Source organism: Phalacrocorax carbo, chromosome 9 (assembly GCF_963921805.1).
Source record: "Phalacrocorax carbo chromosome 9, bPhaCar2.1, whole genome shotgun sequence".
NCBI classification, from domain to species: Eukaryota; Metazoa; Chordata; class Aves; order Suliformes; family Phalacrocoracidae; genus Phalacrocorax; species Phalacrocorax carbo.
The window spans coordinates 2,339,893-2,358,030 of record NC_087521.1 but is presented as its reverse complement, the minus strand read 5'-3'; the positions used below and the strand labels follow the sequence as shown (position 1 = coordinate 2,358,030).

The 18,138-nt window shown below is 45.5% G+C and overlaps 1 non-coding gene across 1 annotated transcript; it reads left to right on the top strand.

Moving 5' to 3' along the window:
• The first annotated feature begins 17,811 nt into the window (after window positions 1–17,811).
• Window positions 17,812–17,927, top strand: LOC135315091 (U6atac minor spliceosomal RNA). Its single transcript, XR_010374543.1, has one exon. It is a non-coding gene; the product is annotated as a U6atac minor spliceosomal RNA (small nuclear RNA).
• The last annotated feature ends 211 nt before the right edge of the window (window positions 17,928–18,138 follow it).

Below are 18,138 nucleotides of genomic sequence, written 5' to 3'. Positions count from 1 at the left end.
GGAGAAGGATATGTAGTGATTCTCTGTACCTTTTACGCAACAAAAATCCTCAATGCCTGCGGGATGAGCACCCTGGAGGTTTTTTTTTTCCCCTTTTGCCCAAAAACCTCATCCCCCTACTAGGAGCTGCTTCCGTTGCTGAGGTGTGCCTTCGGTACGCTGTGGACACAGCTGTGCCCGCCTTAGCATAGCTGAGGTACCAGTAGCAGTGCAGCTGCGGCATCAGAGACGGTACAAAGATGCTGGGCATTGACCTGTCTGGGTAGATTCTTTGCAGGAACCTGTAACACCAAAGCTGCTGGTTCTGCTGTATGCTGGAGGAAGGGACAAGGGAGAAGGGACCTCTGTGAAGAACTTGAGAGAGTTGCATAAAGTTTACACTTTGCAGATCTGTTGTTTTATCAGACATTTTTCTGAAAATATATTTGTCTCACTACTAATAAAAGAAGTGGCTCCACTGAACTGCTGCATTTCTTCCTGTAAAAAAGAAAGATTCTCTGTGTGTGAGTTTATCTTCCTGATCTTTGAAGTTGTTTTTCAAGCCAGAATGTCACAATTTAATTGGGGGAGAAGTCTTCATCACAACTTGCAAACAAGGTGAAAATGGAATATTTTTAGCGATTCTTTTCCAAAAAAATAAATGGAACGGGGAATGCTGACATTGCTTTACTTTTGCCAAAGGCTGCCAACACTCCAAGGGAATAAGCTATTCAGCTGGCAAAAAAGTGCTGAACAAACACTGAAGGAGCTAAAGGGATACTCCCAATCATGATATACTTGCTTTTCACTCTATCTCCTGCCCCAGTCTAGTGCCTTCCCCTTCACCCCCTGCCCTCAGAAAAAAAAAAAAAAAAAAGAAAAAGAAAAAAAGAAAAGACAGGTTGGATGAAAACAGTAGCAAGAGGAATTGGTGGATCCTGAGAGTTGGCAGGGGTATTAGTATTTTGTAATCTGATCTGTCATGTGACTAGAGCCAGGCAATAAAAATAAGTCTCCCACCAGCCCTCCTGTTTGCTCAACTTTATTATATGGTGTCAGTAGAGAACTACTTTTTTTTGGCAAAAATTTAGCAAATGAAGCCACCTGAATCATTAAATCCTGAAGGAAATCTGGCAGAGAACTGGAGGCGGTCATTGCTGCGCTTCCAAGTTTTCCTGGAAGCAAGCATGTGCTGAAGAGAAACAGAGAAGGTGAAACCCTCTCCTCTCCTAAATGTAGTGGGAGGGGCAGGAAGCAGACAACAAAGTTATTAGAAGTAAATTAAATTCTTGTTCAGCCTTAGTAGAGGTTGGCAAAGATCTATTTGAATTAGCTAGAAAAGATTGCTTCTCGTTATGGGCTATCACACACACACAGATTCAGCTGCTGCACACCGCAGTGAGCAGAAATGTAATAACACACTGTAAGTTACGGTTTGCTTACCACAGTGCTCAGGATGAGTTAATAACAGACAATGGCCCGCAATTCACAAGTGGATCATTTTGGTAATTCTCTTTGATCTGGAAGTTCAAGCGTACCATGTCAAAGTATAGCTATGCACAGGAGAAAGAGTCAGTGTCACAGCAAAACCCCGGTAACAGCCTCCCCCTGTCCCTTACAAGTCTATCATTAGCACTGCAAAAATAGAGATGCACACCTCACTGCCGTGATGGCCTCACCAGATCTAAGATCAATGGGCAAAGGAAAAGCCTTCGAGAGCCAACATTTAACAGCTGCTGGTTGGGCAGAAAGACAATTAACCCTGGAATAGCTACCAAAACATCCCCAAGCCCTCTGCCAGGGAAATAAAGAAGAGACGTTCTAACTACAGCAGTGAACAGTTACTCTTTTTTTCTAGTGGTAGGTAGATTTCCAACACAGCAAATAGCAGGTGACATGGGTACAGGTGAATGTCAATCCCCAGATCAGGTCTTAACCTTCTTTATAAGTGTCCCTTGTGAAAAGAAAGAAAGGACATGCAAGGGAATGGTTATCAGAGAGCTGTTGAACTAGATATATGTGCACAAAGCGGTATTCTTTGCCTGATCAGCTGGTAACCACCCAAAAGAGAGATATTCTGAATACCTTACAGATTCAGACAGAGAACTAAACAAGGCATTTTTGAAAGCTCTTTCTGAGACCAGGATATGCCACCAGAAAGCTGCTGAGCCCCTTTTGAGAAGGCCAGCTTCCAAAGCGAAGCTCTCCACGAGAAACAGGGGGTGTCCTCTCCTGTCTTAGGAACCAGTTCATGTACCCTGAGCTCTTTCCCAAACGTTTCTGTTCATCTTAGTGAAATTTTCCTATTTTATTTAAAACTATGGTTTATTTACACAAAATGAGTTTCAAAGATAGGTTAAGTATAACCTTGAGTTCAACAGGCACTGACTTTCGTTGTGTAATAGCAATGTTAACGGTGATTTATAGTTTGTGAGAGAGACCAGGAAATAGGTAGAGATACGTTTCTTAAAACTCTAATGAACAACTTTACTGTTGTAGTGAAAACAAAAGCCTATCTAGGGTGAGACACAAAAAGATTGTTGGAAAAGGGCTTCATGGTTTTGAAGTACTGTCCAGATTTTAGAAAGCTTCTCTGTCAGGGAAGATAAGAGATGTATATTCACCGTATTGTTAAGTGTCTCAACACATGCTCAAAATCGTTTTGTGACAAGCCCCTGTCTCACAAAAAAATGGGGGAAAAAAAGGCCAGAAGAAAGGCAGCCCAGATGCGGAATCGGTCGTCTGTACAACTGACGGTGTCGTCTGTGCTTCTCTAGGGAAACCCTGCGGCACAGCTCACCCTGGGGATAACGCAGCAGCAGGAGTGCATCCCTGCAGCGACATGTACATTATGAATCCATGGAAAACGCCGTAGTGCACAACACACCTCTGGGAACAGTGAAATTAAAGAGGCAATTCAGTTAACTCCCTGAATATGAGGAAGGGCCTAAGGGAAAGAGGCAACATGTCACCAGATGTGTTTACTTTTGAAGGGCGTAGCAAAGAAAACAGTGTCACAGACCTCAAAAACCAAGGTGAAACACTGCAGTAAAACAGCCAGATTAAAAAAAAAAAAGAGATGTGCAGGATGGGCATCCACACTGTGTTCTGAAGGTACATTTGTCCCAGTAACTTTCAGCTGCGAGCAGAGCAGAGGGAAGTGGAAGAACAGCCTGTTCTGAAGGAGTGCACCTGCGAGGTGACGCAGCTGAGCTGCCCTGGCCCCGCTGCTGCTCTCCTCCAGCAGCCTCTCCACTCGGCGGCTGCCTACTGCCACCGCTGGGAAGAAACCCCACACTGTGCACACATACGTGACCTGGAGACCGCGTGGCCGAGAGCGCTGTACCACATGGCAGAATAAGTCTTTAGAAGAGGCCTAACAATAGCATCAGTTTTGAGTCCAGATGAATGAGTCACTCATATAGAAACAAACAAAAATGTGCCAGAATATGCTCATATCCTTACAACGCTGAGATGTATACTGTGGTTGAACTCCCAGTTTATCTTCTGCATGGCCCAAATTATAATAGCTTGGTAGTTATACCTCATATTATTTGTTACTCTTAAAACTAATGTATTTTAAATTATTAGGGATGTGAAATTAATTTCCAGTGTACACCTCACTTATATTTTCTGAGGGTTACAGGGCTACTCAAATGGCAGACCTTGGTCTGTGTTTGAACCTGGAGTGAGTTTTACAAGGTGTTCAGACGTGTCCCCTCCACCTTGGGGTATGAACTTTCACACAGTGGACTCAAAGGCTTTCTGCAAACAAACCAACAGATTCTTCTTCCTTGCAGTCCCCCTGGCATTAGTACAGCCCTAGCGGTGTTCAGGAGGTCAGAATTTGGGAGCTGTTAATATAACTCTGTCTTTGGAGTTGTAAACTATAAACCACAAATTCATTGGGGTTAAAACTTTGATATTATCTTTAAACCAACTTTGTGATATGAGCTTTCAGCATGGTTTCAGTGGTCTTTGTAAGTCATCTGTGAACTCCAGTGGTGCAGGATCAGGCCTGTACAATACAATGCACCTTCTGGGTGCTCTAGAAATTATATTTACCAAACCTCACAGCTCATCTCTCTAGCAGGAAGCGGGTATATAGCCATCACTTCATTTTGTATGGCAGATTTCTAACCAGACACAGAATATCTGGTTAAGAGCTGTGCAAAGCATCAGGAAGGTAATTAAGTTGGAGCTCAAGAGTAATGAGGTGACAGAGATCGGGTTGAGCATCATTTCTTTCACATCTATGTGTCCTACTTTCTGTGTTCAGAAACACAGAAATGCAGTTGTGAAAAATTTCCACCAGGCACTCCCAGTGAGGTTACAGGATTTTTTTTCTATGTGTGTATTTGAGAGAGAATGAAGAATATCACACCAGGTTAAAAAAAAAAAAAAAAAAAAAAACCAAACAAAAACCGACCAAGTCAACGGCAATTCTAGGTCAGCAGAATGTCACCAGGGAGGACAACATTGTCTTTGATATCAGAGAACACCAGGGGATGTGTAATTAGAAAAGGAGCCACAAGGTCTTTGCTGTCCTCCATTTGCAGTCTCCTCAGAAGGCCAGAAACCCAAGCACTGTATATTCCCTTGATACCATGGGCTGTTGCTTTCTCAGGAAGAAAAGGGTCACCTACTGCCTCACCAGCGCCGTTTCCTGCCTCTGCTGAGGCCGCCCAGCGAAGCGAGACCTGGCTGGACTTCTGAGATTTAAGGATCACAACACAAGCTGCAATGCCTGTAAAACAATGGTTTCTTCACAGCCTGAGTGAGGATGTCTGACACAAGAGCAGCACGGCACAACAAAGAGACAATTAAGTTAGTTACCAGATGAGTGAGGTGACAGGGATTGGCTTAGACATTATTGCTCTCACTTCCATAAGCCCTAATTTTGGAAAAACAGAGACAGTTTTGTCAGTTACCGCTAGACGTTTCCAGTATGACTACCTCCTTGTAAGAGCTGCCAAGCGTACCTTCTTATTCAAGCTTTACTGGTGTTTCTTGCTCTTCCCTAGGGCACCTCCAAATGTCCAGACACTTTCTAGGAACAGGGCGGCGTGAGGAGGCCACTCTGTGCAGCCAGCAGCTGCCCTGGGCTTGCTGGGTCAGCGGCTGGAGGAAGCGGTTTCCTGTTTTGCTGGTGCTCAATGCCACTTAACAATAGGGGGAAAGAAACACTGCGGGATCTAAGCACAGCAAAACTGTTTTCTACATGAGCTGTCCGCCTGCCTCCCTGCTCTGCCCTGGCTGCCCCCCACCTCACGCACCCACCCCAGCCAGTGGACAACAGGAGGGGAGAGGAGGCAGAGGCATTCGGGGCTGAGGCGATGAGGGCTCGAAGGCACCTCTGCCATATAAATGGCCTGGACCCCTTGGCAGCGGGTCTGAAATAGCAGCTGAATATTACTAGTTTGTATCTTTCCTCTTGTCTCCTGTGAGAGAGAAAATGAGACCCATGTGCAGTACTTCTGGAGCATCAGTGTCAGCAAGAGTCACTCCTGCCTTCTTACAACACCTAAAACATCTCGTCCATCCGTCCTGTGATAATCATTTCCAGCCACGGTCAGTTCATTAGGGCGGGAACAGCATTGGCAGAGATTCCTTGCTCTGCCTTTCTGAAAAACATCCCTCTCTAATGGTTTGCTCGGTGCCAAATCCTTAATCCACTCGTATCAGCTCACAGAGCGCCCTTACTCTCCTACTCTCCTCCTACTGCCTACACACTCAGGCAGCATCCCTCGCCACCATGCCAGAGTTCGGCTCTCAGGATCCCCATATCCAAATCCTGCCTCACTTACCGGCCTTGTTTTTCAAATGCATCTTCTGAGATTAAGGGTTGCAGGGGGTAGCTCTGCAAAGCAGGTTAAACTAAGCATTGTAACTGCAAGTGGAGTCACTCAGAAACAGGAAACACAGGTACCCAAACTGTAATCTGAGACTGTTGCTATCCCTGTCCCTTTATTTCTGCATCCCCCTCTCTGTTTCTGAATACATGTTGTCTTCAAACACACACAGAGCAGCAGACAGGAGCCCCAGGCAGATTGGAAGTCACCGGCTCTTTGTTAGTGCTCAGGCTATAGAAATCCCAGATGAGTCACCCCTGCTTGCAGTAGCAGGTAACCCAGCCATTGTCAATCAAGCTCATGGCACCTTAAATGCAACCCTGCCAAGGAAATTCTCAGAAGCAATGCAGGTATTATAAATGCAATTCCTCTGTTATTGCCTGTAGCCTTAAAAAAACCTGTAACAATAGAATCCTACAGCTTTTAAAGTTCAGGAGTGGCATTGCTTGAAGCTACGGCATGCAAGCATCGCACTAAGTTTACAGAATAGTGTGCCAGAAACCTCCACATGGAAGGATTTCTTTGGGGTGTTTTTTTTTTGTTAAGGGTTTCTTTTATATTTATCTTTTTTTTTTTCTTTTTTTTTTTTAAGGGAAAATTCACCTAAGAATCGCATCTGTTGGTTTGGGTTTGGGGTTTTATTTTTTCACACAAGTTGTGATTGGGTTATAGTGCCAGTAAAAAGGAGGAAAATTTCCAGGACTTAACAGTCAAGCACACAGTGAGGTTCTGCAAAGAGCTCAGTCAGTGAGACATAGTAATGTAGGGCATCAATCATGCTTAAACCTTATGATGACCCAACAGTGTTTTATCATCACCTGAACACAGCAGGAGAGCTAGAATTCCACTGAGCTCCATTGGAGGAAGAGTGCTCTAGGTCTTTATGAAGAACATCACAAAAAGGATATGTTCAAGACCAAAAAAACCCTCCCACAAATCCTAGGACGAAACTAGCTTTGTCTATACTAAAGGTTTACCTAACATTATTTTGCAATCAGGGTATGATGTTCTCTGACCTTCCTCTTTATTTGTTTTCCTAGACAAGATAGAAGAGTATCATTAATGCAAGTTTCTCAGAAGCCGTCTCTCCCCTGTCATACATACATGTTTATATATCCGTGCCTACTGTGTGCAGCCTGGGAGAATCCCATAGTGCTCTTGAGGGAGGATAAAGAGAACAGGGATAAGCAGTGGCATGACACCGGCTACACACGGTGGAGCGGTGTCTTGAATGTTGTGTTGCGCTCGGTGCTATTAGGACAAGTTAATTACCAGGTTAGGGAAAGACAATGAACATAGGAAACAACATCATTATTCAGCAAGACATCAAATTTTATCTCAGGTGCCTGTTACTCTTGCTCGACCAGTTCAGTTGTTACCAGTGTATTAGTCATCTGACCACACTGAACATCAATCTTTCACTCCTCATTACGCACTCAACTACAAGCTACAGAATAGGCTTGCTCTATCCTGTAATTACAATATATAGCTGTGCTATAAAATCTATTATGCCTGGAGGTCAGACTCAGAAACAAATTAATTAATTGCACTTTCTCCACTTCTAGGCTAAGATAAGATAATTTTTTTTGCTACTTTTCAGTAAAAGGCTCTGCTTTTTCCGTAACACAAATGGTTTGCCATAATAAGCAGCTTGTCAGCAAGAGACGAGGCAAGCAACAGGCATTTTATCATCACAGGGCGCCTGATTATCAGTATTATAAAGTTATCTTTTGGCAGAGAAGTCTTGGCAGTGAACGACTTCTTCAATCTGAGATTAGCAGTTCCGCACCAGGCTGGTGCCGAAGTGACAAGTCAGCCTCCTGGTGCGTGCCGTGGTGGAGCGCTGCGCGGGGGACGGGCCCCTCGGCACAAGGCGAGCGCTTTTCCATTCAGCTTGGCGACAAGGGTAGCATTTCATGCCTTTCAAAGGCGTACAAATTGAAATGCCGGATTTAAATCAGAGGCCATGATTTGTTGGACGGCGGATATCGGGGTGGCCTTTAGGCTGTTTGAACACAAGACTCTGGAAAAAGCTAGTATTCCAGTGGCTCTGTAAATAAGGATTCCCCTGCTCTGTGGAGGACAGGCTTCCAAACCTGGTTCCCCAAATTCTCACTGCTTGGGGATCAATAGTGTGACTGCAGCATGTCAGACGAATGCATCCTGGGACAGATCTTGCCCTTGTGGCTGCTCTGGTTAGACAGTGTGGGTTCAGAGAGGTGCCAGAGAGACAACCCTGCCCCAGCTGAGAAAGATGCTTGTTCTCCCAAGAATGATTTTGCCTTTTCTTTTTCTGTTTTCCCACATACACTTTTTGGGGGTGTGTTTCAATTCCTTTTTAACTTCCATTTTTTCCCCTTTTGTTCCCCTCTCTTGTCCCTCTCCTGCCCATCAGTCACTCCTCTGTCACCAGTTGCCATTCTTCACCACCCCCTGCAGTGACTTCACTGAGACGGTGACTCGCCTGCCCCTGCTCTCGGTGCAGGCCGTCGCACTAATGCCAGAGCCGGGGTAGCCATGGCGCAGTCGAGCTCGGGAGGTAAATCCTTTTGTGCTTTTGCTATTCAGGACAGGACAGTTCTTACACCGTAGTGATGTGAGAAGAAACGGCGGTTGCTGAAGGGAGAGCTGCTGTGCTGCTTATGGTGCAGCGGGGTGTTTTGGGGCAATGGGGCCAGGTTACTGTAGGAGCTAGGCGCTCCTATATAAAACAATGGTTGCCTTCCCAAAGCACTCACAGTTTAAGTGATTTTCATAAGCTAAGCATGCTCAAAATCTCTAGTGAAAGCTGCCACACATTCAAAGAGCAAGTTGGGGAAGTCCCGCTCCCTGCAGAATGAAAGTCCCATCTCCCACGTGAGAAAGAAGACATGTACCACTTTCTCTCCTTTTCTCCACTGTTTTGCTGCTGGTTGTAAGCTACAAAACAAACACAGGATTTCAGGGAACGTTCAATCTGCAGCTTGTTCTCAGCTGATCCTGTTGCAGGGAGCAAGTTCCTGGCTGATTCACGAGCAGTAAAAATAAACACAGTCTGGGGAAGGCCGGGAGGAGGGAGGGAGACTGGAGGGTACAGAGGAAAAAGAAGGAGCTGCAGCAGCTGGTGTTTTCTTTGCTGGTTCTTTTCAGAGGATTTAGGCAGGTTGGAGATGTAAGTGATTAATGAAGAATGATAACACCTCACCCCCCTCCTCCTCCTGGAAGGAACATGAGCCTTTATGCATATCGCTGGTTTCTCAGCTTTAACCTTTCCAAGATTTACACACTCCATCCACTCCAGTGCAGTGCTGTGGGGCTGACAGCACATCTGGGTGTATTAACTGTATGCTCTGCAGTTTTTACAAATGCTTAGGGTTTGTTCTCAAAGTTTGGAAACACTGCACTCAAAGCCCCGAGACTTCCCCCGTGGAGCTGACCAGACTGAAGAAGATGAACTACCACACAAACTCAAGACTAGGGTTTTTTTTCTAGCTTCTTCTGTGCTTCGAGTAAAGACCACAGCTAGATATTGCTGAACCCCAGTAAAACATGCCTCCATAACAACTCCCAGAGCGCTCTGGGGTAAAGCACATCTGGGAATAGCGTACAAGTTGCAGAAGTCCTTTTCTGTTGCCTTCCATGGGTATGCCAGCTGCTTTGCCAAGTACATCTAGGAATCCCGCCCTTGGCTCTGCTCAAGGGTGACCACATCACGGTGTGCTTCTGCTCTCTGCTGTGTGGTTAAGAAGTTGGCTTTCCTCTTGCCTTCCTTGCCCTGGAGAAAAATGTCCAGCAGAAATAGATGGGGAAAGGTGGATGCATAATTTCTGCCACTGATGAAAAGGAGTTGCGGCGGGAAGTTTAGTGTTATAACTTAAGGAATGAGGTTCCCACCAGGAACAGCATAAGACAAAAGTTAAGGAGCTTTTATTATCATTTGTCTTAAGCAGGGTTGATAGAGGCATAAAAATAATAATAATAATGTGCTAATGAAATTTACTGAAGATGAGGTGTCTCATCAACAGAGAGGACAAGTGGAATATCAGGAAAAAAATCTGATGACTTCAGAAAATCACAGCACGAAAGGTCATACACCTAGGCAGCAGGAATTCCTGCTGTAAAGACAAGGACATAGCTTTTGGAAGAAACAGTGGTGAAGAAAGACAAGGGTATTGTCATCCCTTACAGAGTAACTGAGCCACCAGCATGACAGAATCATGGAAGAGGTAAATGCAGTCACAGGATGTGTTAGACAAGGTATTTTAACTAATTAGAAAAGCATTGCTGCCATTGTGTAAGGCTGTATCAAAACATCATCCAGAACAACACATACAGTACTTTTCACCCATATTTACAAAGAAGATCAGAACAACTGATGATCAGGGAAATGAAGAGTCTGCCTTAGAAGACTGTAAAAGAAACTGATTTATACAGCAACGAAACAACAAGAATGGATGAGCAGGGACAGGAGCCTTTAAATACATCAGAGGAGAAAACAACAGGGAGAGAACAGTAATTATTTAAACTAAAGCATGACCTTAGTTTGCTAGGTCGAGAGCAATACCAAGAATAAGATGGTATAAAATAATGACTAGAGGAACAAGCTTGTATAAAAATTTTCCATTAAATTTCACAAGGGGAAAATAGAGAACAAGCTTAGGATGAAGCTTCACAAATTATTAAGAGTGTTTTATGATGTGGAAGGCCCAGTTGGTCCCCTTCCACCTGAAGTCCTGGTGTGGACTTTATAGATGCACATGCATCAAGAACAGCATGGGTGTTTACTCACGGGCAATTTAATTTTTAATGATGAGGACAAGACACCGTTAGGTACTGGGGATGAGAACTGAAACCTGTCATATCTCGGTCCCTGGTTGAAATCCAGACCAGGCTGCATGTTGAAGGAGAGTTAGTGCTAAATCGCCCAACTATTGGTTGGCAGCTTCTTTGGAAAATGAGCTGCTGTGCAGCTCCTCATGGGTGGTTTTCTGTGTCATGAAATCACAACCGCCAAAAGCAGTGATGGTGTTAAGTTCTGCAGGCAGTCTTTCTAGAAAGACCACAGATTGCCTGGGCAGGGAGAGCAACCAAGCCACTAGCTGGGTGCATTGTAGTGGAGGATGGTAGGTGGAAATCACACAGCCATCAGCTGCTGTAACCTGCCTTGAGTACAGAGAAGGACTCAGGTCCCTACAACTAATGACAAAGTGCTTGTTCATTTGACTTCACTGAAATCACAGACCAAGACTGAATGGCCATGCCCTGTTGTTGTCCCACTGCTGGTGCAGTCTGCCACAGCCTGCGAGGCACGTGCATTTACATACACTTGGCACACGTGTATTTCGCACATGCATTTACACACATTGCAAAGCCCCGATTTATGAGAGCACAAGCTATGCATTTGCCAGGCAGCCACATGGTGCTGGGTGCAGGCATCCATCTCCTGCAGCTCCCCAGAGCACACCCGCACCACGTACTCATCTCGTGGGGCAGGAGGAGAGGAGGCCTGGTAAAGGCTGAGCTAGTCACAAACACTCTGGAGGTTCCTTCAGCTTAAGATCCAACACTGGCTTTTGCCAAGACAAGTGCTGGCACATCCTGCAGCAAACAGGAGGGGGAGTGCAAGGGAGATGAGGGAGCAGGCTGGAGAGGGAGACCAAGAGACACAACCAGTTATCATTTTTCCTGCTCTGCTGGCCCTGTAAGATAGGAGGAATTTATAATGCACATACATACTCCAGGTTTTTCAAAGGCTGTCTTTAGTTGTATATCATATTTCCAGGGGTCAAGTGTTTATGCATTTTGTCTACAAGAGTAAAAGATGTGTATTTTTAATAGGGAGTGACTGATCACGAGTGAGCCGGAGTGCAATACACTGAAACAGAGGCAAGACTCTTTGCTTCTGCTGTGAGGTTAGCTAAACGGTGTAGGCTTTGTACCCCACCTTGACCAGAACTGGTTTATCAGTCAGACCACAACACCTTGACTGCATTGCATTCTTACTTCCGAACAAAACCAAACTGCCTTGAACAACACCTGATGAGACTTATTATGTTTATACCAGTTTTGAGAACTCTTACATCTTTTGATATGTAAATGCTTGCCTGTCTCAATCTGCCCACATCACTTGTTTAACCCGCAAGACGCTGCAGTTGCAGCGGCACACCATGTATCCATACAACATACAAGCCAATGATGCTGTAGCTTACCAGAATGGTGAGCTCTGTCATGACGGGCACTCTGCAGAGAAGGTCTCGAACACAACTGAACTTACTGGCTATCCGGAAAAAGTGATGTAGCTTTTATGAATGAGATTTGAAGGAGTAATGTAGTCAGATCTTTAATGTTGAGAGGAAGAGGTAAAATTAGAAGGCAATCACTGCACAGAGCGCTCTTTATTTACTTTTAGAAAATGAGAAATCCCAAGCACTGTTTGGATGCACACCACTGTGAGACTACGACTACAAGCCACTGAACACAATGTATTATCCAAACAGGTTTTTCTGTAGTTCCTTTTCAGGAGTCACCCTGAGATGCCTACAAAGGGTGAAGAAAGGATCACTGCTTCAGAACATGGAAATTGCTTATGACTCAGCTTTATTGAGCAAGTTTTAGGGAACAATGTGGGATTTCTTCTGCTAAAGCCAAAAGTCCTATTAACAGCCTACAGGGAAAACCAATAAACATTTCTCACAGAGTAAACTAACTGCTTCTCTCTGCCTCTGCTTTAGTCACCTCCTCTGAGGTATATAAAGACAATTTTGGTTTTGTTGATTAACAGCCTGTCTCAGCGTTGATGGGGAGATGCTTCCCATAGGACAGCGAGCCCTGTAGTCCTTCAGGCTGCTTGGTTGGTCGGCCTGCACTGATCAAGCACATAGCAGACCCAACAAGCCTTGCAGCATTGCTGGTGCTGGCTCAGCTCTGTCTCCTCCAGACCCCCAAGCTGCCTAGTGCTGGGTGCTTGTTTTCCTCAGCCAGTTCAAGCTCTCTCCACTGAGAGCTGCAGTACATGGGGACTTTTTGTAGCCACCCTTAAAATAGACTCGCACGGCCTGTCCCATCTTCGCCTCAAGTATCCTTCTGGGTAACCTACTGCATGCTACATGAACACAGGAACTTGCCGAATTACCAGTTCAGCAAAGAGCAGGCCGAGGTGCAGGCTGTTAAATACGGACGATTTGCAAGAGCTGACAACGTGGTTGGCACAGCACAAGGCCCTAAGGAAGATGAAGCCCAACCTCAGTGTGAAACTGTGCCTGACTCCCGTGTTTGTTTGTATAAGGCAGGCAGCTCTTGAAGACAGTGTCATGCTTTCATGTGTGTTTATACAGGCCTAGCACAACAGAGTCCTAATCCAAACCGGAGCTCTTAAGTATCAGAGTAACGCAAATTAAATAACACTAATAATATGCTTTCCCTCTGTGCTCACCAGGTCAGGCATGAGGGAAGGACCCTTCTTGTCCTTGTTGGGAAGGACCAGGGCTTCACACCAAGCTGAGACGCATCTTCGGGCTAACCTCAGCTTAGCGAATTACTGCCCGTCAGCCGAGCTGTGCTGCCTGACCTGCAATCATGTCTCCTGCTGTGAGGTGAAACATGTTAGTTTATACCGGAGAGAAAAGTTAATGTCATTTATCTTGTGTTTGCCCCAGCTAAAAGCACGTGTTTGTACAATTACCAGGGTTCAGCTAACACTGGTATTTTAGCAAGGCACAGCGACTTCGCTGTGTCAGAGTCTGTAGGGCCTTTTTTTATAAAACAGATAAAACTGAGTTGGTAGAAAAAAAAAAAAGCTTTCTGCAGACATTTGCTGAAAGCATTTTCCCTAGTACTTTACAAAATAGCATAAGTTACTGTCACAGTTTAATGAAAATTTTAGAACTTCTAGCAAAATATTTCTGACTCCAAAAGAAAATGTTTCAGTCATTTCCATCTATTCTTTAATCCAGCATTATTATTGGCCCGCTTCCCACAAACAGAGTGCAGCAGGTAATCCTACAGACATAGAGCTTGTTACAGGGTTCACCTCCTGCCATGGGAATCTATTAGAGTGCATGAAAGCTAAGGATCTGCGGATCAGTGTGCATTTCACCTCTTCTAGTTCCAGGAGGCTGGGAAGAATTACTAAAATAATTAAAAATACACATCTACATCAATAATCAATAACAAAACGTTACTAGAAATTTGACAAACCATATTTGACCACTCACTGAACTTGGTTGACAGTAGAAAAACCACCTTCACAAATAAATATCCCTGTCAGAGAAACATAGTTAGATATATTATCCCCAAGTAATATAGAAAATATGTATAAAACACGTGCAGCATTCAGATAATTGCATCCAACAGATGTGTTCAGTTCGCTGCTCACATAAGGGGGATATCATTTAAGAGGAGACTCCAGACACTATACAAGATCAGCATTGTACCTTTTAGCACTGTGAAGTTCTAAATAGGTAAAAGAAGGGAAGCAAGATTGTCACTTTGCTTATCAGCAACAGCTTTTTTTGAAAGTAAAGGTTGAGAAAGATGAGCAATACTAGGAAAAGATTAAAAGTATGTCTCTTGGTAGGACATTTGTTGATCAGTTCTGTAGGTAAATGCGCTGAGTTAATGGCCTCTTTCATATTGTAACAGTACCCTCAGTGCTATTTGCTTCCTCGGCGGCTCTCGGTCCCCTCCCCCAGTGCTGTGAAATGAGAAATGCGGTGTTTTTAATGACTGGAGCAGGAGGGATCTTGTTTTTGTGGCTGCGTCACCCCTCCAGGACACAGCTCAGAAGAAGTTTGTCATGTGGCTGAGCAGAAACGATGAATGCAGGTTTTATGAAGTTCATTCCCCAAATACAAAGGAACAGGGGAAAAAAACCCACCACATTCATGGCTACAGGCTGCGAGAGCACACAGTTCACAGCACAAGCTCTACATTGATCACTGTCAAGCTCCTGGACTGCAGTGCACCTGCGAGCTCTCCCCCGCTCCCTGAGCAGCAAGCCTTTACCTGCACTCCCACCTCCACCCACAGCATCTCCCCCCTTACACATCTCCTTCTTTCTCACCCTCTCCTATCCTAGCTGGGGGCATTCAGTGCTTTAGTATCCCTCTGATACGTAGCTTGGATCTGGAGAGAACTAAATCACCCCTCTGCACAGAGGCTTGTGAATGCTCACCAGTCGATATCTGCCTGCCGCCCCCCTTGTTTCCTCGCAGCCCTGCTGCCTCCCTCACCTCGGGCATTGCTCATTTCCTGTTTGCTTCCAGCAGCCGTCTCCTTTGCTTTAACTCGGTGCCATTATGCAGGCTAATATCAAACAGGTGGAAGAGGTAAACATTAAAAAAAAAAAAAACACAACTCAACATGCCCTTCCTCTCCTCAATAGGCACGATGGTATTGTCAGGAAACGGGTAACAGCTGCAGGTGCTAGAAATGAACTACATGTATAGGAACGGCTGGAGTTTGGGTGTTGAAAACACATAGGCAGATATTATTTACTCTGAAGAGGGTATTTTAAATGGGTAAGCACTAATACAAAGTCTCCTTAAGAAACCACCCTGTGCACACTCCTGCTGTAACAGCGGCCGTCTTGCACTGACCGAGCGCCCCGAAATGAGGGTCTCGGGTCAGCCAGGCTGGCTCCCTAGCGATGGGGGGCTGCAGCAGGACGGAGGCAGCTGGCACAGCCCCCAGCACACATCGTCACAGGGCTGAAACCTGGAACAGGAGCTGCCACGCCACTGCCTCCCTGGCTGCGACCTTATCCCGGTCTCTCCCTGGCATGGGACTTTGGGGCTTCGTTGCAGGAAGGAGGTGGCAGTACTGGGGAAAAGCAAATGCTGTCCCGCTGTGCTGGGTCCATACACAAGTCTGCACGTACCTACGTCTGCACACGCCAGTCCTATCTGACCATTTAGGTTTTGTGAAAGCATCAGCTGCTGGGCTTCATAGGTTAGGTGCTTGGCTTAACGATTTCACTACATGAGGTGGATCATTTAGTTTATTGACATCTATGTGACAATAACTGAAGGCACTTTCTTCCCTAGGAGGAAGGCGAGCAGGGCATGGTGACCTCAGGAGTCGCTCCCTTGGCTTCACTTGTTCACTCCAGACTGGGAAACCATATCCCTGAGCCCATTTCACCAGCTTTCTTTTAGAAATCAGTATCATCGTCAGCTGTCAATAACTCATTCCATTTACTGCTCTCAGCTGCTCAGGAGGACACAGCAGAGCCTAAGCTGGGTAAGGTTACTGTGTGATAACAGCAATTCTTAAGTCAAAGGATACAATGAGGCTCTCCCCAGACAGTGACGAGCTTTGGATTTCCTATAGAAATGGGCGATTGTTTGTGCCTGTGTCTGTTTGTGCCTGCTGCTTGCGGACTCCCCCGCTCTTCTCCTCAGGTCTGTCTCCCCAGCCCCAGCCCCAGCCCCCAGCCCCAGCCCAGCAGTGGTGGAGCTGAGCGGCTGTGGGCACTTGATGCTGATTAAATTCTGCTGACTGAGGAAGATGTCAAATTCTACCCAAAGCAGAGAGCCGCCAAGGAAAAGCTGCTTTTCTTTGCTTTTGACAGCTGGAGCCATGAATTTAAGCAGAGGTCTCACCTTCAGGCAAGTCAACAGCTGGGCAAGGAGCAGTCTTTCTTAAAGAGAAAGTGTGCTGTATTTTCTGGAGTCAGTGTTGCCAGGAGGTGAACGAGTTGAAGCGCAAGAGAACATTTATGTAAAAACCCAGGTGCAGCTGGGTTTTTTGTTGTCAGCTTTTTTTTTTTTTCTTTTTACTAGAGAAGGACCAAGTAACAAACAAGAAAGAGGAAATGAAAACACAGTCTTAATTCCCACCCTTGGTGTTTCTCTTCTTCCATTTCCCCTGCGGTATGTACAAGAAGGAGACACAGCCCATGTCTGCACGGGAAGTTCCTGAAGCCCTTTCCCTAAGAAGACCGCAGACTGTGTCACATTTACTTTTATATTTGTGTTATGGCCGTGCTTCAGGAATCAGCGGCTCTGTTGACCAGTAGTGGGGTCTGTAAGACCTTTCCCTGTTTTTAAACCTGTCTGTGCACAGCAACCATCCAAATCTCTTACTGCTGAGGAACTGTTCACTTGCCTTTGCAATGTCACACCTGTGGGCTCAGTTCAGTGGGCAGTGGATGGGAGTTCCCATAACAAAGTATCAGTGCCATAACTAAGTGCCCACCACTGCCAGTTATTACTGGCAGTATCACCTAAAAGAACAAGGAGTGAATGGTATCAAACTATAATTAGGCTTCACTCTCACTCTATACTTGCCGGGTCCAAAAGAGTAACTTTGTCACTGCAGGGCCAGGCTTTGCAATACCAGATTTTCAGCCCCACGGAGCAGAATCCAGGCCCCTGAGGAGGTTCAGACCTCCTAGGAGGCAGGGACAGACACAGCTCTGATCTAAGTCCAGAGGGAAATTCATGAGTGTGTGGTACCTTAGCAGGTGCAATTGGCCAAAATGTGAAATGCAGCAAAGCCCTGCTATTGCCCTTTCCTACCTCTCTGCCCCCCATAAAGCCACAGCTGCTTAGAGTACTCAGGCCACTACACAAGCGATTTGGGGGTACTCCCAAGCTGTCTGTTGGAAAGAACTTGAGGAAAGAATTAGAAATGAGTTTGACCAGAAGGAAAGTATGTAACTGTTTAGTTTGCACTCAGGTGGTAAGGGGCGTCCTGGGTTCCACATGCTGAACTCAGAGGTGTGTAATGCAAAATGCAGAAGCAATCCTGATGCAGGGTGAGGAAGCCAAGGCTGTGGCTAGGCTAGGTGAGTACCCTAGCCAGTGGCATCATAGCTATGACCACTCTTCTTTCTGGCATAGCGAATCCAATCTTCTTTCCTTTCCCTGCTGGAAGACTTACAAGAGGAAAGATGTCCTACCACGGTCTCTCCCCTGATCATTATTACACTTTCTAGGGAGGTGGGAAATGTGAATTTCAAGCCCTTTGGAAGGGAATTATGTCTATCTCCCCAGTACCTTGGAAATACAAAATGAGAACAGGACAGCACTCCCCTTGGTTAGGATGGAAGAAGTCCTAATGGACTTTTAACAGTGTTTAAGACTGCCGCTTACTTTGTGGCATCTAATGTATATCCTGGGAAGACTGCTGCAACTGCCAAGCTCTTGTGTGAAAACACAGGATCATCATCATCACTGTTGTTTTGAGGGGAAAAATGAACAAAAAAAGCAGCAGGCATCATCATCTGGCCCAACAGGGAAAAGGAGGGAAGAGTTGAGAGAAGAAATGGTTTGTGTCTGGATCTCCATTGAACTTCAGTGTGGGGTAGAAGTCACACTTCTCTGAC